General features: G+C 39.3%; 1 protein-coding gene across 9 annotated transcripts in view; it reads left to right on the plus strand.

Moving 5' to 3' along the window:
* The window catches only part of DAAM2 (dishevelled associated activator of morphogenesis 2), a 232,962-nt gene that overhangs the window by 7,462 nt on the left and 201,503 nt on the right, over window positions 1-23,997 (plus strand). For 4 of the 9 annotated variants that reach the window (XM_065058136.1, XM_065058144.1, XM_065058135.1 and 1 more), the window contains exon 1: window positions 13,866-14,020. The exons of 1 other annotated variant lie outside the window; for it this stretch is intronic. The gene's annotated coding sequence lies outside the window, so the exon portion shown is untranslated. Of the gene's footprint in view, window positions 1-2,728; window positions 2,824-11,256; window positions 11,276-13,865; window positions 14,021-17,473; window positions 17,545-23,997 lie in introns of those variants that run through there. 4 more of the 9 variants (XM_065058139.1, XM_065058137.1, XM_065058138.1 and 1 more) reach the window with 4 other exon arrangements.

A 23,997-nucleotide genomic window follows, 5' to 3' on the forward strand; every position in this document is an offset into this window, starting at 1 on the left:
TGATAACCCAAAGAATGATATTAGCAATAGAATTCTTAGAGTCTGTGTGTTGTGTTCAGAGTGGAAAGAGGATTTCTTTCATTGGGGCCAGGTAGGAGTAAAATGCAAGTATGTGATGAAAGGTGGTTACAGACATGGAGTAAAATTAAGTTTTGTAGTTCAAAAGTGTAGAGATAAAGGCTTGGGTCTCAGTTTTACAATTATGATTAAGTGCAAATAGAGGGCATGATGCAGGGATGTATATTGGAGGAAGCGCTAGGGCATAAGTGTTAAGGAGAACTCCAGACAATAAAAATAAGCTGCATGTTTTAGCTAATGTAAAAATTAAGAGGGGAAAATTAAGTATTGCTTTGGAGGCAAAGGGAAACAAAGGTAGCAGACCGCTTGAGGGCTTTTTGTTCTGCCTGTTATTTGGTTGGAAAAGAATGAAGTACAGTGTTAGTATGGGGAAAGTTGAGAGACATAGGAGAGTGACTGATTAAGAAAAATACAGAAGAATAATAGCTGCTGTCATTAGAAGATGGATTAGGATGGGACAACTAGTACTTGAGTAGGTGACTAGATGAGAATCTTGTATCTACAGTGCGATGAAGGCTCTCTGTAAGGAAACAAAATTTTGCATCACAATCTAAGTAGCACAGCATAGCTAAAACTAAGGGAATTCCTACTTCCTGGGTGCACTGATCTCAAGAAGCTGCCATAATGAGCACACATAAGTACTTACACAGGCTCACAGGTGCTTCAGTGTGGATATAATAATACGCTCCAGCCAGGCATGCCAGACATTAACACATTTAGCTGCAGAGTTGGTAGATGACCTTTTCTTAGATGAGAAAATTAAGACATTGAGAAATTGAGTAATGTGTCCAGTTGTGCAAGCACAGCCTGCAAGTGTAGCCAGAGAAGATTGCGTCTTCAGTAACAAGCCACCAAATACCTTAAGAGACCAAGACCAATCTTCCCACTAAACTTGCCATGTATTTGTGTATTGTTGTAAACAAGGAACAAACAGGTCAATGCACAAATCAGTGCAAATGTATTCGTGTGCTACCACTTGCAAATCAGCTGGTTTGCCCAGTTTGGTTTTGAATGTTGTTTCCCCCCAATACAATTCTGTGAATAGGTGGGATATATGCATGATATTACTGAAATATACAACATCACAGTAGCTACAGAAAGCAGTATTTTAAAAGTAAACGAACAAACAAACTTGTATAAGACTAACATCAAAGCAATGTAAAATTAAGAAGTATTCTTGAAGTGTTTGAGATCAAATAGAATAGCCTTTATTTAAGCACATTGCAACAGTATTTACAATCTTTTTTTCTTTTTACAAGTTTACACATTTTCAAGTAATGAAGGGCAAAAAATAGTTTTAGTTTGGTTGATTTGTTTGTTTTTGTTTTTTTTGTTTTTTTGTTGTTTTGGTTTGGGTTTTTTTGTGTGGGGTGTTTTTTTTTTTTTGTGGGGTTGTTTTTTTTGTTGTTGTTGGTTGGTCTTCTTTGTTTTTGTTCCCCCGCCGCCCCCAACCCCAATGTCCAACTACTGTTGCTTATTCAAGTCTTATTCAAGTCTCAAATGCCTGATACATTTAAGGCTGGGTGATTTTGTCACATGTTGATGTTGTCCATCTACAGTTGAGAAATCCTCTAAATGGGTAAGGGTTGGTATCCAGGGACTACAGACATCAGTTGTTTGCCAATGTGAAGAAGGAGACTTCCTGTCTGAGTCACTATATTAAAATACAAAATGTTTATTTACCCAATGTTGTTCTTATATCTCTGTCTTGGCCATGGATTATGTATTTAGTTGTTTAGGCTTTCTTAGTATCTTTCACTTAAAAATCCCCAAGCATGTAACAAATTAGTGAGTTTCAATTCCCTTGCATTTGGAATGAAATCCTCTTCAAATTAAGGCTGAATCTAAGACTCTGAGATTACAAGCACAAGCAACAGTGTGTGTTTCACCTGGTTTTCATATTTGACTGAAGAACACAAAGGTAAATTGGACAAATTTGAAAATAGAATAAACCCTCATTTCTAAGTTAGTAACTGTGCTGCACTTTAACTCCATTATTTCTTTAGTGAAGCAAAGTGTTATTGTAAGCACTGTCAAGAATCTTGATCTTTCACCTGTTGTTTGTAATCAAGATGGCGAGTTATAAATTTGACAATACTTTGCATGCCATGAATCCTTGTTTCAGAAAGTTAGGTTCCTAGAGACCTTGAAGGTAATTTGCCAGGCAAATACATACCAGCAGCATTTATTCACGTTGTTATTATTAATCTAAAGTACATCTTTTACTGGAGATACTGTTCACAAAATCAGGACCTCTGTAGTTTTTCTTCAAGTTTGCGTTGTTCTGTGACCCCCAGGAGAGGGCAATGGTTTGTACACACTCCAGCCAAATTTTTCAAAAGCTAATAAACATCAACTACTAGATATGGTATTTGAAAACGTAGGTCAGTACATCTATCAGATTGCCTCCACAAATAACAACTTTCAGCAGTACATAAATTCATTTTTTGAGATCTTCTACAGAACATAGTTTTTCTTGCAAATGACTAGCACATAGATAGTCACTTGAACACAACAGATAAGATTTTCAACAGTTACTGTCATTGAAGCTGTAATTTTTGTGAACAAAGGAAAAAAAGAACTTTTCCAATTGTATAAATCTAGTAAAATGTGTGAAGAGGACTCCCTATAAAAGTTTTTGTCTTTACAGATGTCAAGTCTTGTTCACTGAGATGCATGAACAGGAAATGTTACTTGAAAAAGAAAGGAAACAAAACCAAATCCCTGTCTACTGTCTACTTTAAGGTAAACAATACCTTTTTCATTGAAGAACTGAAATCTTAATGTATGGAGTAGGACTGATCATTGTCAAATGGGATACCCCAATAATTTCACTTAAGAGAATGATTTGAGTGATCTTTAGATCACTTTAGAGAAAGAAATTGTCCTTCTAGGTGAGCTACATGCCTAGTCTAACAAACTAAATTTTTACTACTAATATAACATTTACCTTTCAATGGATCTCATGTTATTTGCAGTGTCTATTGAATGGTTTATCGAAAAAAGTTGCATAAGTAAAACATATAGTTTGATGCAAATCATGAGCCACAAAAGGAATTAAACGTCTTACCTTGGAAAGGGATAATGTTATTTTGGCTCAGTATAAATAGTTTAGGAACAGACATGAAATTAATCCAAAAGGACAGTTTAAGTACACTGTTTTTTAAACTGCCTTTTTTATTAGTTATTGAACATCTTAAATTCTATTTTACAATTGTGATGTTTTTGCATGCATTTGTAGGCCTTACCTGGGTCTTAACGCACATTAAAGCATCTCCAGAAGTTTAATCTCACATTGTTGAAGTGGATGTGATTTGGATGTAGTCCAAATGATGTCTGCTAGAGGAAAAATGGTCGGAAAGGTTGTATAACATCTCAGAAAACAGCTAAACTGTCTGATAAGCAATTCTTTAGAATACTTATTGGAGTTTCAGAATAATATCAAGTAAAACTGAATCATGTTGGCATAAGACGTCTTAGAAATAATTCTTTTGTATCACAATCGTTAAACAATTTGTACAGTTATTGAAATACTTTTTGTAACATTTTAAAGTCTCCAGGTGCCAAGTGTGTATCATAATTTTCTTCCATTGCACATGAAATTACTTAATGAATATTGGCTTGAAGGATTATTATCCTTCCAGCTGATTCCCAGTCCAACTCAACTTGCCTGTTCCTGGGCTTCTTGCCACATTCCATTTTTCCCTATGCTGTTGATGTTATGTAGGACTGAAATGTGGAATTATCTACAGTTCATAAAAGAATTAAGTACCTTAGGCTGTTGTGTTCATCTATTATTAATAGACAGTAAATGCAAACATAAGCTAACAAAAGGAAAAGGATAAACACATTTAAGCCAGACCAGTTCCCAGGGAAATAATTTTAAAACTTGTCAAACAATTCTTGAAACATGGAAGAATGATGATTTCCCATAGATTCATTGTATATATTCTGGCACTGTAACTTTTCCTTTATATAATATTTTTTTAAAACGTGAATAGTAAATTCCATTGGAAGTTCTCAAAGAGATTTACAGATACTAACAAAATCAGACTTGTAACACTAGTGTGAAGAAAAGAAGCTGGTCAAGCTATTTGTTTTAAAAAAAATATCCTTGCCCCAGTTAGCTGCTTTGTGCTCTTCTGCCAGCACGAACTGTTACAGAATACTTCATTCACCACTTCCTAATTATGCTCCTGCATTTGGATTGCTTTTACATTCCCTGGTTTCTGAGGATGCTCATGGCTGGTCTCTCAGATAAATTGATTATCCTCAGAGGCCTTGATTCTACATGAAGGAAACCACGCACTTGTGATCCCCTCAACTGTTTCCAAACTTTACAGTACTCCCGTGGTCCTGTGTTTCTGGAATGATTTCAGAGGGCTACTGTGACTGAGTGTGATATAGACCAGTTTTCATCAGGTTTCACAGGTGGGGAGGAAGCAAAAGTGTTTTCATTCAGCTTTTTCAAGTAAGCCAGGCATCCATGCCGGTACTTAGTTGGTACTTTGTTAGTTGTGATTCACTCTTCAGCTGTTCCCACACGATGAATCCAGTCTCTTCCTGCAGGTTCACTGGCCCTGCCCTACCTTTCAGCCCTCAATGCATTTTTTTAATCACTTAAGCTGGTATTATTTTTATCTTATCAAGTGTTTAAGGCTTTAGAAAAGGCCTTTTGCCTCCCCTCCAACCATATAATATTATTATGATTTTATAATAGTTTAATTCTTTTAATATAATTCACATTATATGGCATAATTGTATCTACGTCAGCTATAGACCATTGAGTATTCAGATGCTTTGAGCATTTTTCTTATGAGCAACTTGTGTTTTCGTTAAAAAATGAGCAAAATACTGAGCAAATACACCCACAAAGAAATACTCTAGAGTACACATCAGTTTGCAATTTGATTACTAAGCCCTGCTTATGGCTACGTAAGGTATAACCAGTTCCACAGACGGCCATAATGAATTTCCTTGAGAATGAATGCTGTATAATCCAGACTTGCTGTAGACTACCACATGATCTGTGGAGTACCCTACCAATTACATCTATGAGAGAACCCAGACAGTCCCTTTTTTCATCATAACTTTGTCCCAGAACCTTAATCCTGAATTGTTTTTCTTCCTGCTCAGCCAGGGCCCTTTTTACCCACCAACAGAACTGTTTCTAGCCCTACCTTTTTCTTTCTCCCAACTGCAACTTATACTTTGGAGTGTCTGACATTAGCCAGTGAAGCCTCTAGCCTTAATCCTCTTCAACCCTGAATGTGGTACCCTTGCAGCTGTATCTGTATCTGTCCTTTACTCAAGCCTGGCCCTGATCACTGTTGATACTGCTTATGTCTCAATCTCTGGCATCCTTCCATTTTAGCATCTTAATTCTTCAATAAAATATCAATCAAACAAGATATGTCTATCCATACAGTTTGCCAGTTCTAAATTATTAATGTTTGATGATGAAACATTTGCTTTTTTATTGTTAGTAATATCTGGTAGCTTGATTCCTGTTAAAAACAGTCCTGAACCAGACAGTACTCCTTCGTCTAGGAAAGCAAAGTTCTTATCCATAGAGCTCTCCATGTTGACATAGAAAATACTTATGAGAATAGAAATAAGTTTTGTTTGCTTGTTTGTTTGTTTTGTTTGTTTTTCCAGAAGTAAGACTAAATTCAATGTTCTCTGTCATCTTTTTTGAGAATACTAGTACAAAGTGTCTGTGCTGCAGGGTTTCAGCTTGTCTATCTGCATGTGAACTTGTACCAGTAGGTCCAGAAATTTTCCATATTGAGTGGCTCTGAACCAGCATTTCATTCTTACTGTATAGAAGTCCTGCAGGAAGAACTTCATAACAGCTGCTGTGGAATGTGCAGAGAAGTGTAGAGAACTTGATCAAGCTGTTCACAACCGGGCAGCCCTTTCATTCTGAAAGCAAGAATAAGGACTTCTGAATTCTGGAAATTAAGAGAGATGAGTGGCATTCTCTGTTACTGCCTTTTCCACTTGTATATTTGAGACATGTTTCAGCAAATGTAGTCCCTGAAAAACTACATCTTGTATTTTATGCATCCATCTGACTGCTTTGGTCTTTATGACCCTTGCCTTGTATATGCATATTTCCTGTCCTAAGAAAAAAACACATTTGGCATCCCAAATCAAAAAAGTGTACAAAGACTTACTTATTTACATCCCTACCAGTGATTTTCTCTCTTCTGTAAGCAAGGTCCATCTGACTTATGTTAGTTTAACATGACATGACATGCACACAGAAAAGTATTTTCCTACTATTAAGGTATCTGAGAAGACAAGCACAATCATCAGAAATATGAATAATTGCTTGGTTGTTGTCTTTAGCCCAGGTGCAACAAATTATCTGAAACCACGTCAAATCAGGTACTCCCAAGAACAGAGAAAGGTAAAACAAGGAGCACCTTCATGTAAGATTGTTCTTCAACATCTCATCCACACTTGTGTACCAGATACACAAACAGTGACTAAATTTGTTGTTCATCAGTTTTTCCAGTCTGAGGAGCTCACAGATCTTTACCAAGAGGAATGACAATAACCACACAGGATCCATGTCAAGCACTCAATTCTGTAATTCCCATTTTGCAGATGAAAAAACAGGTCCAGAGAAATGAAGAATTCTGTCAAAGAGACTAAAACATATGTATGTGTTTTACACACATTTCCACTTTCATGTCTTTACTAAATTGATCCAAAAGTAATTAAATTGTTATACCTTGCTAGAACTGCCATATTAATTTGGAACAACAACAACAAAAGTTCAGGAATAAAACTTTTCGTTTTAGGAAAATTCCTGTACCTCATCAGGACAAGAATCTGCTAGTAATGTTTTTTATGGCATGAATTTTATGAAATGACACAAAAAGTTAAAAAATTGTTTGTTTAAGCCTGTCACCTTTCTGTCTATACTTGGAATAATCAAAGGAAATGACAAATCAAAGATTTTCTTGGGAAACTGGTTAACAAAGTTTGATCTGAAGTGGTTCACCACTGCTGCTTTTCATCAGTGGTCCATCTTCTTCTGTAAATGGGTATATCACAATAAAATGGAGTAATTTAAAGCACTTTTAACAATGTGTTGTATCTTGGTCTTAGTATATGCTAAGCATGCCAAATTTGTTCATTTCAAACTGCTTTGGGATCCTAAGGAACACATTCTGAGATTGAGAAGATCAGTGGGTTTAAACATATGAGAATTGTTATTCTGGTTTATTTTTTAGAATTTCCAGCTCATCAGGTTTTAGTGAAGTTTTGGATGGATTTTTATTAAGTGAAACACAATAGTCATCCTATTACATAATGTGACTCCACCCTTACCCTACTAAGGTGCCCTAGAGGTACATCTTTTCCTTCTTGTGCTACAGGGGCAATTTTAAATCCTGTCGCAGCCCCATTTTCTTTTCTACATTTCAATTTCTTTTAAGCTTTCCTTCCTTAGTTCTGGTCTCTGTATCTGCTGCAGTTTAAGACAATGAGAAAAGAGAGTCCAAACTCAGATCAGTCCACTCAACTGTGACCCATTTCCTTGACACGCTCCCACTCTCAGTTGTCTTCAGTAAAGTCAGTATTTGTAGCTGCCTGCAAGATACTTCTTCACAGATGTCTCCTCTCCTAAAGAGGCTGCAAAACTCCTATGCCAATCTTGGTATTCATGGGACTTGAGTCCCGATTCTGTGTAGTGTTTGGGAAAATAATATGGAAGCAGCACTGGTCTCCTCTTCTAAGGACAGTCATAGCTGTTCGGTGTCTCATTGTTTTGTTTGCTCTACTCCGGACACAAAAATGTGGTGCTGTGGGGTATTGAATATCTTGAACCATGGCTAAATCAACAGTGACTAAGACCCTGGAGAGTCAGTATGCTCTTAATATAAGTTTGTAAAGCTTTTGTTCTTGCCTGTCTTCACCAGAAGTCTGATTATACTGCTGTCATATGGCACTGTTCCCCAAGCCCTGTCCAAAACTGGATTCTTCCAATGAGTTTTCTATCTTTAAACTTTTGTTCATTTATAAGACCAGGTTTTGTTCTATCTGGAAAGAAAATAAATCTGGAGTTCAGTGGCTTTCTGTTTTATCCTGTGGGCTGACTCATTTGTATAGACTATTGGGCAGTTGATAGAAATATATGTTCACAATAAATATATGTGTCACATGAGAATTATTTCTTCATTTTTTGATATTTAATAAGTACAAAGGAAACAGAACACCCCAATGTTATGGTTCCATTTTGTTCTGTTTGCTTGTTTCATTTCTTATGTTGTAAAAGATTATTAAATGCTTTTTGATATTATCAGCCAAGATCCTGTGTTCTCACCATATAGGAAGGCTGACTTAATTCCTTCATCTGCAGGTGAGGTAACCAAGGATACACAAGGTCACTTTTGTCTGGTCTGGTCATGGAACTTGGGGCTCAAGTCTCTACAGTTCATATATCTTCCAAGAATAATTGTACCAAGTGTTTGTGCCTATGTCCGTAATACTGTACTATGATTCAGAACCAGAACTCGAGAACTTAATTATGTTTTCCTGCCTGAGAAGACACTTGTATATGTAATGGTCAAGCTGCATTTCATCTTGAAATGGCAGCTTCAAAAGAGGAGGATAGTGTGACAGTAAAGTAGTAGAGTAAAATTCCTGTATTCAGGAGAGGTAAGGGATTATGCATATAAATTCAGTAGGTTTATGCATATGAATTCAGTAGGTTTTCATATGCAAAAGTTTTGGAAGTAGTTGTTTTGTTTTGTTTTGTTTTTCCTTAATTAGCAAATAATACAGAAAGAACAACAGTAAAGAGCATAAGCATTGGTACATCAAAGCACATGAAAGTGTGGAAGTGCCAGAATTACAGCACCAGCTCTGACTATATGCTCACATTTTATAGATATTTGCTTCATCCCATGCATCAGGCTCACATCAACTGTGGCAAAAGTTTCAAGGAGAGAGTTGTCTTAAGCTAAATGTCTTGAACTAAAATGCAGCCAGCTGGGTCCCATCCCATGTTCTGCCACAGCTGTTTTACATGGCTAGTGGATAAACATATGCATATCATAGTGTGTTAGATATCTGTAATTTTCCAACACTTGATTTTCCAACCTTGGCATTCTTTCAATATTATTAAAAATGTAATGTTGTTAACTGTGGATCATTACTCCTTTCATGTTTACTGGTTCAACTCTGTGGGCTACTGGTGTACTTGCATTCATGCCCACAGAAGAGATTTTCTGAAACTTTGTTTTAAACCATTGTAGGCAGTGACTTGGGATAATTGCTTGTCTAATACACTCTCCTGGCTTCCTGGAGTCTTTTAGAAATAAATCCTTCACAAGGAGCAAGAATGTCTAAGAAAAGAAAAAAATTATGCCAATCAAGACACTTAAATTTTATACAATCCACATAATTTAACTTTTCTTGCAGCCCAGGTTTCCCTGCTCTTTTGTAATACATGAGGATTACTGTTAATACGGTATGTTGTTGGTGGCATTTCTGTCTTCATTGTTGTCTGTTGTGTGCATACACTTTTTTCCCCAAAGTTGCATCTCTGGCTTCTTTGAAGCATCTGTACTTTAACAGTCAACAGTCCAGTATGTGTGTAAAAGAAGTCAATGAGCTGTTGTCCCACAAAGCTCTCTAAAGACTCTGGTTAACATGAATTTGCTATATAGATTTTAGTGGAAAAAAAAGAATGAATCTAAGTTAGCTCTGGCAATAGGTAGTTGGGTAGTTGTTTAATACTGATATTATATATCTGCAGAACAATTTTGGTTTACAACTGCCTAAATAGTCTGGCCTACTCAATTCTCTTTGGTCTAGTTGACTGCTGCAAAGGAGTCAGAGCTGAGCCTCAACGCCCTGTGTGGGACAGAGCTCGTTCTTTCCTGCCTTCTCTTCTGTCAGCAGTGGAGGCAGGCTGTACTCAGCCCATTCTGCCTTCTGTCTACACCAATGTACTGTCCATAAAGTCTAAGCCTGCTGCTAAATTTAGTTTGGGGAGTTCAATCTATCCCTCAGTATCTGAGTTCAGTCACAGTGTGCTGCAGAGGTGCTGGCTTTGTAAGTCTTACTCTAACACTGCGCCACTTGGAAGCACTCCTTCAGTTGTGTGAGCCTCACTCTCTCCTGATTGTCACTTTTTGTTGACTTTGACAATAGAGGAAACTGAGTCTAAAATGCTGTTATTCACTGTCTAGCTATAAGCACAGGTTTATCCAGTGCCATGCATTGTTTATGATATTCAGACACCATTTTCTGCATGATCTGTGTGGCTGAAGAGATATCTCAGGTAAACTGTGATACAACACCAGGAAGTGTTCCCTACACCCTTTCCTGATACGCAGAATAAAATCCCTTGCACAGGACAAAGTTAGCTTTGGCAGTGTATTAGACTGGTCCTTCTTGCTGGCACATGTCTATCTGTAGCACATCACCGGCTTCCCTTCCCATCACTTAAACTGTTTACTAGCACCTGGTAAGCCCTGGTAGTGATTGAGGCCTTGGAAATGATGACATCTTGGAGATCTGTCAGTGTTTTCACTCTGGTCAGTGCAGTGGAGAGTTATATCTGGAGGCCAAAAGTACACAGGCAGTAGGATTCTGTCATGCAAAATGAAAAGAAAATCAGTGCATGGATTTAAAAAGTGTGGCTAAGGCTGTGTGCTTTAGTGTGTGCTATTCTTTTGAACGTATGCCATAACTTTGCATTTCCTAACTTCAGTGGATTGGAAAAAAAAAACTGGCAGGTTCTCAAAATTGAAATATATGCAGAAATAACCTTCATAGCAATACCAGTGCAAAGGAAAAAACCCAGCATCTGAAACAACCTCATGCTTCTGGCTGTAAACAGATCAACTGTGAGGTTCCTTACCCCCAGTTCTTATGTAGTATTCCTGTACACGACTGGCTGGATATAGTGTGTTTTCCATTCTTCATGCTCTGAATCATCAGGTATCTAACCACTGCTTGAGGCAGTGTACTAAGCTAGAGAGCTGAATGCTCTGTTCCACTATGGCAGCAAGAACAGTATTTTAATATGGTTTCATTTCCTTTGGTTTATTGTTTTGTTATGTAGCACTAAGGGAGTAACAACCGGACTGCTAGAGCTGCCCATGTGAACATGTATTGAGACTGGCTTGGATCTGAGGAACACATGCCGTCTTGCTTCATCAGTCACATGCTGGTAAGGCAGAGGGTCTCATTCTGTTCTCTGCTTTTTAGGGCTGAGTAATGCCTACGCTTGTGTTGGTCCAGTGCACAAAATTGATTTTCACCCTCCAAAATGCCTGCTTCTAGTATCTTTTGGGATCTTCGTGGTCTTCATCTTGCAGTGTTATGTTCTAAAAAGGGCTCCTTTTGCACCTTGTAGAAGTAAATCTTACGTGGTTTGATGCAGAGGCTATGAATATACAGCCATACAGCTGGCTATTCTTCCTTTCATTTCTATAAAGAAATGCAACAGGTTCATAGAGATACTGTCTTAATCCTCAGTAACTGGAATGTTGTAACACTTCTGACAGCGTGGATGTTTCTACCTTAACAACAACATGTTAAGAGGCAGATCCCTTCAGGACAGAAAGGAAATGTGTTGCTGGATATCAGTTAATAGCAACTTTCACTATCATTGTCCATATCATGTATGGGTAAACAGAGAATTTCAATCTCTTGGCATTTCAATCTTGCTGCAAAGTCTTTTGAAATAAAGAAATCCCATTTGTGATTGGTTCAAACTGTAGGACAGGCTGTAGTTATTAGTGCTTTACTTCTGTGCGATAGTCAGAATTTCCTCATTCTTCCTTTTCCACTCTCTAGGGAGAAGATGTAATACAATATGATAAATTAAACAGAGAAAGCAGGAGTCATGGATAGCCATCTCATCTTCAGCAAACACCAGGCAAATGCCTTTACTGTTCTTTAGAGAATTTATTAACCACAGGACCTGAGTCAATGAAAGCTGGTGTGAGGTGGAACTACCCCTAAGGAATAGCTCTGATATCCTACAGAGAAGCCCTGAATCACTCTGCCCTTTAGAGTTCCCTGCAGATGTCTGTGGGACAAGCTGCCAAAAGGCAGCAATGTAACTCCAGGGGTGATCTTCAGTAAGAGTAGTATGCAGTATGGCAGGGAGGGGACTCATGCCCTGAATTATCCTTGCTGATCTTAAGTAGACAAGTAGACAAATCTGGTAGCCAGAGAGGACAGCTACGCTGCTTGTTCAGTGCTTGGATTATGTTGTCGAAACTGGGTTTACTACTTTTCATTATATATTAAAACATTTTCCTTCCTTTGCTTGACAGAATACTGCTTTGAGCCTGGGGATATTTTCTTGTTCCGGCATCTGCCAGGTTCTTAGACCCATCTTTTAAGTACAGGGTGGAAATCTTTTCAAAGAGACGCGATTTTCTTCTGGAATTTATCTCAAGGCTTTTGGTCATAGTGATGATATGGCAATGTCAGAGTAAGCTTGATTTTAAGCCTTTTGAAGTTGATCAGATGAATTTTATTGATTTCAAATGGCCCTGACTCATGTTCAGATTTGATGATGGCAGAGCAGAAAAGAGAAAGCATATGCATATGAAAAAAACTATTCTGTTTTGACAGTAAGCTGCACAGAAAATAACCTTGGCTTTGCATTCTGAAATAGCACTCAAGTCTCCAAAAGTGGTACCAAGACACATACTTCTTCTAACTGTTTACAAATGCAAATGATGTGGTATAAAAAAATAAGTTGCTTATAATTGCAGCACATTTGTAGACTCTTCCAGGAATGTTGAATAAATTTTTAACTTCTTAAAAAGGTCTGTCTGTGATCAGGTAAGGCTCACTCAAGGACTTTCAACATATATCACTTCAGCTTCAGACCTCATTTTCCTCATCTCTTATATAGGACTACTGATACTTACAGGCTTACATCCAAGCTCAGCTCCTAAATGCAAAACAAAGAGGTCTTATCAGTACAAATTTATGATCACTTGCCTCAGCAGGATTATGCCCTGAGAGCACCTTACTCTTCACCTACTGCTTAACACGAATGCTAAAAAACTACTTCAGTTTTTGCTCTGGCACCTCATCTCTTCTATGTAACACTCTAAGTGGCTTTACCAGCAGGTGAAACATGTCATACTGTACAGTACCAAAGAAATGATAGAAACAGAGATGCAAATAGGCAGATCATAATAGAGATCAAAGATCAAGTTAATTTTCTGAGCTGGTATTCATCTGAGATGAGACACTTCTAGAAGGTATTTTGCAGTTAGGAGGGAGCTGGCCCACATGCCTGGGGAAACATTCCAGCTGGAAGGGGTTAGAGCAAAACTGAAAGAGGATGTGGACAAGATGTTTGGAAGGGCCATTTCACTCCTGTTTTAGTTAAATCCAGTCAAAGCCTGGACACAGCGGAGAGCTGTGGGCTAGGAGGGTGTTGGGGGGGAGCGACCTCCTTGCCAGGCTTGATTCAAAGACTATTTAGGCACAGCTGAGACTGGAAAATGCCGCTTTCCAAATGGGGACTTTGATGACAGACGGTTACATCCTGGGTGTGGATATAATATACCATGGGCAGAAAAGTACAGGGACTGTCTTTTGCCAGGGACTTATACAACCACATCTGTAGTTACCCACTATTTCCTCCCTGCCCCCCCTTAGAGGGGTTTTCTGTCCAAAAGTGTAAAAATTACAAATCCCAAAGAACTGCAGTCTGGGCTCTACCTAGAGAAACTTTTATATTGTTCATTCCATAAATAGCTCTTAGAGTCTGTCTGACGTCAGAGGATTTGGAGAGAGAGGCTGGTCTGAAAGTGAAAACAGCAGCAGTTCCAGTCTCACTACAAGAGCACAGTCAGGGAGAGGAGCAGCACAGGCATTTCTCTATGTGGATTACAGGACTGCAGAACAGGGAGGAACTGCGCAGAGACACGGGCACTACAGTGTAAGTGCAGCCGCTGGAGCAAATCTCATGTTTTTGCTTGTTTTCAAGAACAAATCCCTGCAAGTATCGCTTGTCTTTCTTTCCTTTCCTCTTTTTTTTTTTTTTTCATTCTTTCTCTTTTTTTTTTTTTTCTTAAATCCTCTGAAATATCCTGAAGCCAGCTTGGCAGCACACAGGATTCAGGTTTAGCTTGATTGCTTCTCCTAAAGCAATGCAGAGAGGCTAATAGTTCAGGCTTTTTTTGCACTCTTCTATATGTGGATGGAGGTCACAGATATGAGGGAGTTTAAAGGAGGGAGAGAAAGGGAAGGACAAATCTTAGGAAGACTACGAAATAAACTGAAATTCAGCTCCTTCAATGTTCTGGTAGCAGGACAGCAAAATCCCAAATAAGCCCCAGGCAAAATCCAGGTTCCTTAGGCAACTTCACAATGCAGGATTTATTTTTTAACTCTTTAATCTGTTGTCATGTTGTGCAGAACGCATGTTCTTCTTTCCTTGTGAGGACGACAGGCAATTTCCTGGCTCCCTGATAATGAAGTGCTGTCCCACTCTGTTTGCCAGGCTGCTGACAATAACAGATCCTGACATGAATATGGTGTGTCGCTCACTAAATCTAAGAAATTTAGCACCTTGAGCCTGTACTAACTTGATACTAAGAGCTCGCCAAATAACCCACTGCTTCTGTAGAGGAAAGAGACATATCTCACATCCAAAAACTAACTGTAACAGGGTCATACGTGAAAGAGGCAGCTACTACAAATAGAATCTCCCTGTGAAAAACTTGCAGAGGTACTGCTACAGAGATATGGTGCAAGTCCTAAGGACAGTAGTGATTCTTAATACCTTTTATATATTTATTTATATGTTTTACCTCAATGGTTCAGAGATTCCCGAGCATACTGCATAAGAAGGTGGCATTTTCTGTGGTGTACCGAGTTGTATTTATTTAAAATTAAAATTCAGTGCTGCATTCATGCAATTAACCTCATCTCCCCCACCTCACATCTGGATGTCCCTTCTTCATTTCCAGAGCAGAGATGGGAGCAGTTCTACAGACAGCTGTGGAGGCAACTGCCCTCTTCGCTGACATCTTCCTGAATGAGACCCATGACAGAAACATTGCCCCACACGGGTGGAAGAGTTTGATGCCTCCTGTCTGAAGCTGACATACTTAGCTAGCATTTGTAACTTTAGAAAACTCTTTGCTAGTGAGAGGGTGGTTGGTCTGTGCAGTTGCTGGAAGGAGACATGATGCCCTTGAACATAAACACAAAGCTGGGCTGAGAAGCAAGAGCTATGCAAATTACACAATATAGTGCACTGTGCCGCTAGGAATTGGCTTCAGCCAACAAGCAGTCACAAGAGAGGCTGATGCGAGTCAGCACTCCCTGGGCTGAGCTGTTTTGGTAATGGAATAAATCTGCAAATACTTTTCCTCTTGAGGGCAGCAGAATGGGTTGCTGGGGCAGGGAAAAGGAAGTAAGGTAGGAAAGGTGAGAACTGGGAGGAGGGAGTTTTGCAGAGATCTCCCCTGCAAAATGCAACTGAGCAAGCACAGTTTGTGCCGAAAGAAACTGCAGGTTGATGTAACCACTGTACTGGCTAATGCACTGGGCAGATGTTCAAGGTCTAATCCCCGCTAAAGGATGCCACGCCATGCCATACCATGTAAAGCAAGCTAGGCTGAGCTGGAGAAAAAGCAACTGTATTGACTGCGTGTGTAAGGAGGCATGTGTTCTCAGAGCCAGATCCTGCAGGGATGTACTTTTAAGTGAAGTCCCCTGACTTGGAAGGAATCAGTTTGGAATCTGGGTTGCCTTACCAGGACATATCAGGATCCTTTTCCTATTTATTTCTTGCTAGATTTTGTTTCCAGTAGCCTAACAGCTCCTTTTCCAATAAGCTGTTTTATTTTCTTAGCAACACCCTAATCACATTGACTGGCAATGTGAAAGAAAAAAAAAATCTTTAAGAAATATAGTAAATTGTTAGACACCTATACACCCCAATAAAAGCTTGAGAGCTGCCACAGCCAACAAAAGTGCCTGACAGCCACAGATATTTTTGCCTGGTTCAACAGTTAACCCGTCTGACATGCATTGGGCAATACAGAACTAATATATACAGAACTGCTGAAAGCTGAGAATGTGAGAATAGGAACTGAGGAGGAGATAGTTCCAGATTTGGGGTGTTTTAAGCTGACTGCTTCCTGTCTGTCTCACAATTCCTCTCTCTGTCCTTCAGCTCAGCATCCCACTAGTGAGTGACACTACCTGCAGGGGTCTGCAAGTCTGGAAGTTCTTTGTGGGCTGTTTGTTGTGGTTCAGAGGGAAAACTGCACACTGAGTGGAAGGGTGGGAGGAGGAAGGGGAAAGGACATACTGATCTGGTAGGAGACAAGTCTAGTGTCTCATGAGAATGCGTGGGACATCATTCAGCATCCTTGAATTTGCATGAGGTTATGCCAGCCAGGAAATTGCCATTTCTTCTACTGGTAGAAGCTAACCCTGGAAGCAAGAGAAACACAATATGGACAGGAAAGACGTCTTTTCAGTTTTGCTTTGTAAAACACAAAGCTATTCCCTGTTGGAGTTCATGACAGTCACAGTACAACCCTGAGGTTTTAAAAGTCTATATTATGTGTTGTGAAGTGCAGTCTCATGGTTTTACAGAGCTGAGTAAGCAAATTCTTTGGATATTCTCGTGGCCTTACCACACTGTGTCACTTGTCTGTTGCTATCGCTGTTGTTTATGTTAGTTGTGCTCCTTATGTGTAACGGAGATCATTCTGTTCATCTTGAAATCAGTCGCAAAATTTTTCCTTACCAAATCCAGACATAGCATGCACTGACTGTATTTTGTTGGCGGGGAGGCACGGCAAGAGTTGAACAGCATCTTGAAAGCATCTCCCAGATAGCTTGGGTTTGCTCCATCTGCCTTAGCTAACATAAAACTTCCCCGAGGTCCAATGGAATCCCAGAAACCCATCTAGTCCCTCCAGGCCAGCCATCTGACCTAGCGATTGAGCAATCAGGGGACACCATTTCCTGACACTTAGGGGAAGGATGTGTGGGAGGTTTGGCTTTCAGCACTTTAATTGCTGTGAATTTTCAAACCTGGGTCAATCCTATGGAGATCTGACCTACTCTCTCTTCCCTGCCCCTGCAGCCCCTAGGCAAGCACAGCGTGTTCCTAAATTAAAAGAAAGTTGACTGCTCTGACTTTCTTTGGATGAAAGAGTTCACATTTATTTTTCTGTGTTTTTTGTTGTGTTGATGATTGACAGTGATGTCTCTTGTGGCTTTTTCATTTTACCAGTTGTGTTCCCTAATATCAAACTCAATTGAACTGTGGCATTTGCAGAAAACTGGTAGTAGTAGGAGTCAGTATATATACTAACATGCAGTATATCTGATTAATTTCTCATTTTTCTGCAATTCCATTTAACAGTGGAGTGACTTCTGTTTGGCAGTACTCTGAGTCGCTATCAGGCTGAGGATTTGTTATCTTCCAAACTCTGTGTAGGTATTATCTTTCATAACGTTATGTAAATTAGTTAAATGGGATTTATTTGGTTGGACTCTCAGCCAGTGCAAATAAGTATGGGGGCCTCAGTGTAGCTATGACAAATGCATTCCAGCTGAGGATTTGGCCCAGTGTCTTCAGACTGGTAATGAGTAACCTGAGGCAAAGACAGTGCAAGTCTGCTCTCATCTGTACTAGTGAAGGTTTTCTGTAGCACTGTATTGTTCAAAAACTTATTCCAGGCTTCAAATACAAGTAAGTTCAAGTAGCATCAGAATTTGGTGCAGAGAAACTGAGGCCCAAGTTGTGCAAAGTAACCTGTAATTTTGGCTCTTTATTTTTAGTGTCTCGTTAAGGCACCAAGACACTCAAAAATTGAGACAGCCAAAATTATAAGCTGCTTTTGGAATGCTGGCCAACTGACTTGGGCAAATCTACACGGTGGATTTGATTCTTACATACTACTTTTTAAAGTAGTGTAACTCTCGGAGGGTTAGTGGAGTTGTTGCTGTTTTACAGCAGTAGAAGTCACAGAGGAATATGTCTCATATTGCGGGAAGCTCCCTTGAGCTTTAGTGTGTCAGTCCTGAACTCACATTCAGTTTTTCTTGACTCATCCAGGATGTGTGCTACTTTGATTTTCTGAGAACCGTATAGCTATGTGCCCATGAACACACCACATGCTGAACAGCACTATTGGTAATGCAGCCTCAAGCTTTCTCAGTGCTTTGTGTTAAAGTTGTACCTGATGATGGTCAAACAGGCTTTTCCTTCCCTTAGGCTTTCTGTCCGGTTTGTATGTTGCTCAAAGTTCATGTTCTATGTTAGATTTATTTTTTCAATTTGTGTTCCATATGGTATTTCAACACCTAAGATTTTGGCTTCTTTGGTGTCCTCTATGGTATCAGATAATGTCTCCTAGTAGTAGGAGTTTTCTAGACTTGGGACAACATGGAACAGCAAAACTGACTAGGAGAAGCTCATGGGTTTTGGATTTAATAGGAGAGTTATTCTGAGAGTATTGCAGACTTATACCAGTGATAAGGTTTCTCTGGAGCTAGGAATTAGAGAGATTTAAGGTGGAAAGAAAGAAGTAGATAAGAAAGGGAGGATATCAGAAGGCTTTCTGGAATTCAAGGAGTGGGAGCTGGAGATCAGAAGGATGTGTTTAGACTGTGTAAATGGAAATAGAGGTCACCTTGAGGAATTAAGAAAAACTTTGGCATCAAGAGAGGAATGGGCTCCCTCCCTGAACGACAAGTGCTTGCTCATTTCCCAGTTTTGCTGGCTTCAAAATAATAATCACTGAAGTTGATATTTCTGCTCATGGGCTTTGAAGTTTTCATTTGTTTTTGTTGAAGTGTATTTTTCTCTTCACTGTGTCCCAGGATGACTTAAATTCAGGCAAGGCACGTGCCAACCTAGCTCTTCCTTGAATTGAGGACAAAACTTATTTGTGAGACCTAACAACTCCCTTCTATCTCCTTGGTATATTACATTTTTGAGGAGGCATAAACAAAGACTCATTTTTACTGTTATGGCTTTTATTATTCAAGGCAGTGAACAAGCCTGATTTGGGAGGCTTTGTATTGTGTTTGCTCTTCAAAGAGGCAATGTTTTTAGCTGCTTAAACAATTGAATTAGTGAGCCATGAAGCTTTAAGAGATGGAAATTTACACAGTACCCTGCTCATCCTTAAGAAAGTGGTCAGGTCCAATTTAACTTTTTAAGATCAAATCTGGAGATCTGTTGCCAGGACATTTTCATAAATTAAGCACACAAACAAACAGACACACAAAAGGGGGAAGGAACTTTTCTGCCAAGGAGCACAATCCAGATTGAATTTCATTGTGAGGACAGCATGCAAGGATACATTTCAAGGGTTTACTATCACATGGCAAGATTCCCTTGTCTCAAGATAAATCTGTGGGAAGAGATGAAAAATCTTGGAGGATGGGTCCACTGGTAGCTATAAAACATGGTCATCTGGCCGTACTCTCATCTCCCAATCCTAAACAACTAAAAGGATTGAGCAAGGACAGGATCAGACTATATATGCTATTTCTATATGCTTTCCCTAACCATCTGCAGCTGACCATTGCTTCGAGGTAGGGTACTGGTTTACATGGATTTCTGATTTGACTCTATGTACTAATTTTTATATTCTTGTGGTCTTCAAGAGAGAAAACACTGTGAAGATCCTCTGATGTTTTCGCTATTCTACAAGGGAGAAGCAGTCACATCTGTAAGATGTGGACTGAGAAATCTGACCAGACACATCACAAACGTCCAGAAACTTATTCACATTTGAGAGTCCTTTAAGTGTCAGGAATACACATGAATAAACTATACCTTCATTTCTAGCAGTGTCTGTGTCATCTTGTCAGTGAAAAAAAGTGACCAGCATCTCTCCTTGTTCCCCAATTCAAAGTGTATTCCAAAAAGAGACAATTTTTTGCAGAGAGAATTTCATTTGCTAACCGCCCTTCAGTTGTTTTTAGAACTGTTTTGCATTTTCTTTTGCATTTAAATTTTTCTCTAAATTTGAACATTTCGAACAGGCTTTCTCATCAATAGTAAGATTATGGCTAGTATTTTCATAAATAACAAATATTTTGTGTGCTTCCATTTTCCAGGAAAGTTCAGTGCTTAAAAAGCTAAGAAGGCTATTTTTAGGTGTTTCAGGCTGGTCTTGAAAAATCATTAATCTCTTTGCATGCTCTTGGTCCTGCACTGTCATCTGTTTTCTTTCAAATCTCCAGAAGGCTGTGAAGAAATACGTGGGAATTCCACGTTGTTCTGCGTCAGCCTGCCAGTTCTGCTTCTCTCCTTGTCAGGTCAAAGGGAACAACTTTTTCAAGAAGGAATGAAACTACTGTCGACCTGTATAAGCATCCTTGTCTCTGCTGATCTGTGCGTAGAATTTTCCTGGACTCTTGTAGAAGTGTAACATTATTTCCTTCTATTTTATTCCCCGAGAATATTACAGCACTTAGTTCCTCTGAAAACATGTAGTCAATAAATCATCACCCTACAATACAATATGTTCTGTACTTTCCACTGGTTTAAGATCAAACCCAGAATGCTGTGGGTATTGTACACTCATTAGCCAGATTGTTTCTGATGGAGCTGGGACAATCTCAATGGACTGGTCCTATTTAACCAGTAGGAATTAATGATGAGGATTTTTTCTTGTCCACAATCCTACACAATACAAATATGTGAGGATAAGTTGCATATATATAGGAATATAAAACTAGCAATTTATTCTTTGCATTCAGCACTTTCCTTTGGAAAATTTCCAAGCACTTTACAAATATTAACGGATTTATCATTTTGGGAAATTGAGGTACACCTTTCTCAGATGTCTGAAACCTGATTGGAGTCTATACTATAGTATAAATACTCTCACTACAGGCAGATTAGAGACCCATTTTCTTTCAGCTGTCTTTATGTCCTCTGAAATGTTAGTTTAACAAAGCTATAGCAATTAAACTGAAATAGCAACATCTTTATCATTATGTTGCGTTTAGATTCCTGCCTGGCAAACAAGCCATATATTTACCAAACTCATACTTCTCCCAGAACGTGAATATACCATCCTTCTACAGAGTAGGTACTTCTCACCTTTCTCTCTTTTTCCCTTCCTCCCTCTCCTCTCTTCCCAGAGCCTCATGCTACAATGCCCAGTTTTTCAGCCTATTCCTCACTCTTCATTTAGGTTTTTGTCTACACTGAGAATATGAAATCTAAGTACTGCTGCTAACGACTGCAAGAGATCTGCCCTGACTAGGTGGAATGGTTTTATTTGTCAGGTTAAACAGTATACATTTGCAGAGAGGGTTTTTCAGGTGGTGTGGTTTAACCCCAGCCAGCAATTAAGCACCATTCAGCTACTCACTCACTCTCCCCGTTGCCCCCAACTGGATGGGGGTGAGAATTGGAATGATAAAAGTCAGAAAATTCATGGGTTGAGATAAAGGCAATTTAATAGGTAAAGCAAAAGCCATGTGCACGAACAAAGCAAAACAAGGGATTAATTCACCACTTCCCATCAGCAGGCAGGTGTTCAGCCATCTCCAGGAAAGCCAGGCTCCACCACATGTAATGGTTACTTGGAAAAACAAATGCCATCACTCTAAACATTCCTCCTTTCTTCTTCTTCCTCCAGCTTTGTATCGTGACCATGATGTCATATGGTGTGGAATATCCCCTTGGTCAGTTGGGGTCAGCTGTCTTGGCTGTGTGTCCTCCCAACCTTTTGTGCACTCCCCTCCTTCTCACTGGCAGGCCAGTATGAGAAGCTGAAAAGTTCTTGACTGCTTAGCAACAACTAAAACATAGGTGTATTATCAACATTATTCTCATACTAAATCCAAAACGCAGCACTATACTAACTACTAGGAAGAAAATTAACTCTATCCTGGCTGAAACCAGGACACCAAGGCATCATTCTTCCTTACAAAGGTTATCAGGAATGAGGCCATCCACTGGTGCAGACAGTCTTTGTTTTCTCACTGAGTCACTGACCATTAAGCTGGGATGTCTGGACTATGAGTACCCTGCTTAAATCCATTTGGCAGAATCCTGACCCCCTCCAGGCAGGCGACCCCATCAGCATCTGCACAACAGATGAAAGAAAGCAAGATCTTGACCAAACATGAGGGGACTTTAGTCTTTGCCACTTTTGCAGCCATGTATACAGCAGGAACCAATTAAAGTGTTTCTAACAGCTGAATGCACAGAGAGACAGATGCTCTGATCTGTCAGCATCCTCCTGCACTGTTATGCAGGGATAGAGTAATAACCGTGTGAGGGCCTTGCCAATATGAACTGTCTTCCAACTGTGCCCTACTGAGATATGAGCTTGCCCTCATTGCTTGTTTCATACTTCTACTGCCCTGTGGGTCAGGCATCCCAATGCGTGAATCTCTCTGGCTCTGTTGTAGAGGCCCTGAAATGTGTTGCCAATGACAGAAGTACAAAGCTTGACCTTAGCCTTTCATCTTCAGCAGGACTCAGGCAGTCTGTGTGAATGTTACAGGGTCTTCGGCACTCACTGTCACTAAGTTATAGGGAGAAAAACAGATGCATTTTCTGACTACATGAAATTTTCCTTGGGGGACCCATGAGTTGTTTTCCAGCTGTGTTTGGGCTTATCTAGAATAGCTTCATGTACCTGCTGGGGAACATGTGTTAAGTTATAAATGTCCTACTGTGCCCTTCTTGACACATTTTATGTTTAAACAGAGGCAAAATTTAGCAAGCAGCTCCTCACTGCCTCATCCCCTGCTTACTTACAGTGGGGATGTTTAGTATGTTCACATCTATCAGGACATCTTCAGATGCCCATACTCTTTCTGATTTATGCATCTGCAAGTGTAGCTAAGCTATTGTGAAATGGGAGCCTTATCCAAGAAGATACTTCCTGTAAATACATGCTAGAGTTGACCTAACATAAAATATTAATATTTTCATATGGTGTCACTGTACTTTTTAATAAAAAGCAGTGTAAGTATTACACTTCAACAGTCTTGAGAATGAATTTTTTCAATTTTTTCAATTACCAGCCTCAATTTTTGCAAAATATATTAATATACAATTCAGATTACATACATATAAATATTTTGGTTTTACTCACTTTGACATAAAAGTATTATCTGTAGCTGTACATATTTGTATCCACTGGGCATGAATATTCAAATAAGAGTGAACTAATTTATGATATCTAGAATCAGATATCTGAAGTCAGGAGATGATCTTATATCTCTGTTCAATGAAATACCTCATTTGTCATTGTCAGCTGCTTTGAACTAAGACTGAAAATGGCTGCCTCCCTTCACACTGGAAAACTTATCTAATTCTGCTTCCCACTGGTCACTTGAAAAGTCTCATGTTCTTGTGTGACTGTATTGGAATAAATGTGTTGTGGAGTCTACTAGACTCCGTGTCTGTCATGCAGTTGTCTGTGATTGTAGGAAACAGAACGTGATGACCTCGTAGTCCTGTACTCCCATGAATGCACATGACACAGAATCTAACTGACCACCCTACAGGCTCTGGTGACATGTGGGAGTGCAGCAAGTTAAAATGGAAGCAGATGGTGAAAAAGTCCCCTCTGTGTTTTGCCTTGTCTTTTCTTTCAGGGATGTTGCCTTATGTCTTTGATCCAAATAGCCTGCTGAGGAAATATGTCTCCGAGCTATGATGAAACAACACTAGGAAAGCTGTATTCAATTCTGGGTACTCAATACTAAGAGCTTACACAGTGATGGGGAGAGATAGGCAACCTTCATTTTTTCTTTGAGCACTTATTAGTCATGGTCTCTTGGGATTCTTTAGCTCTTTCAGGAGTAAACTTAATTCACAAAGAAGCTAGAGGGACCTGGCCCATTTGGTGCCAGACTGGGGAGCAACGCCTTCAGAGAAATGGGAAATACTCTTTGACA

The sequence above is a fragment of the Columba livia genome, chromosome 3, assembly GCF_036013475.1.
Source record: "Columba livia isolate bColLiv1 breed racing homer chromosome 3, bColLiv1.pat.W.v2, whole genome shotgun sequence".
NCBI classification, from domain to species: domain Eukaryota; kingdom Metazoa; phylum Chordata; class Aves; order Columbiformes; family Columbidae; genus Columba; species Columba livia.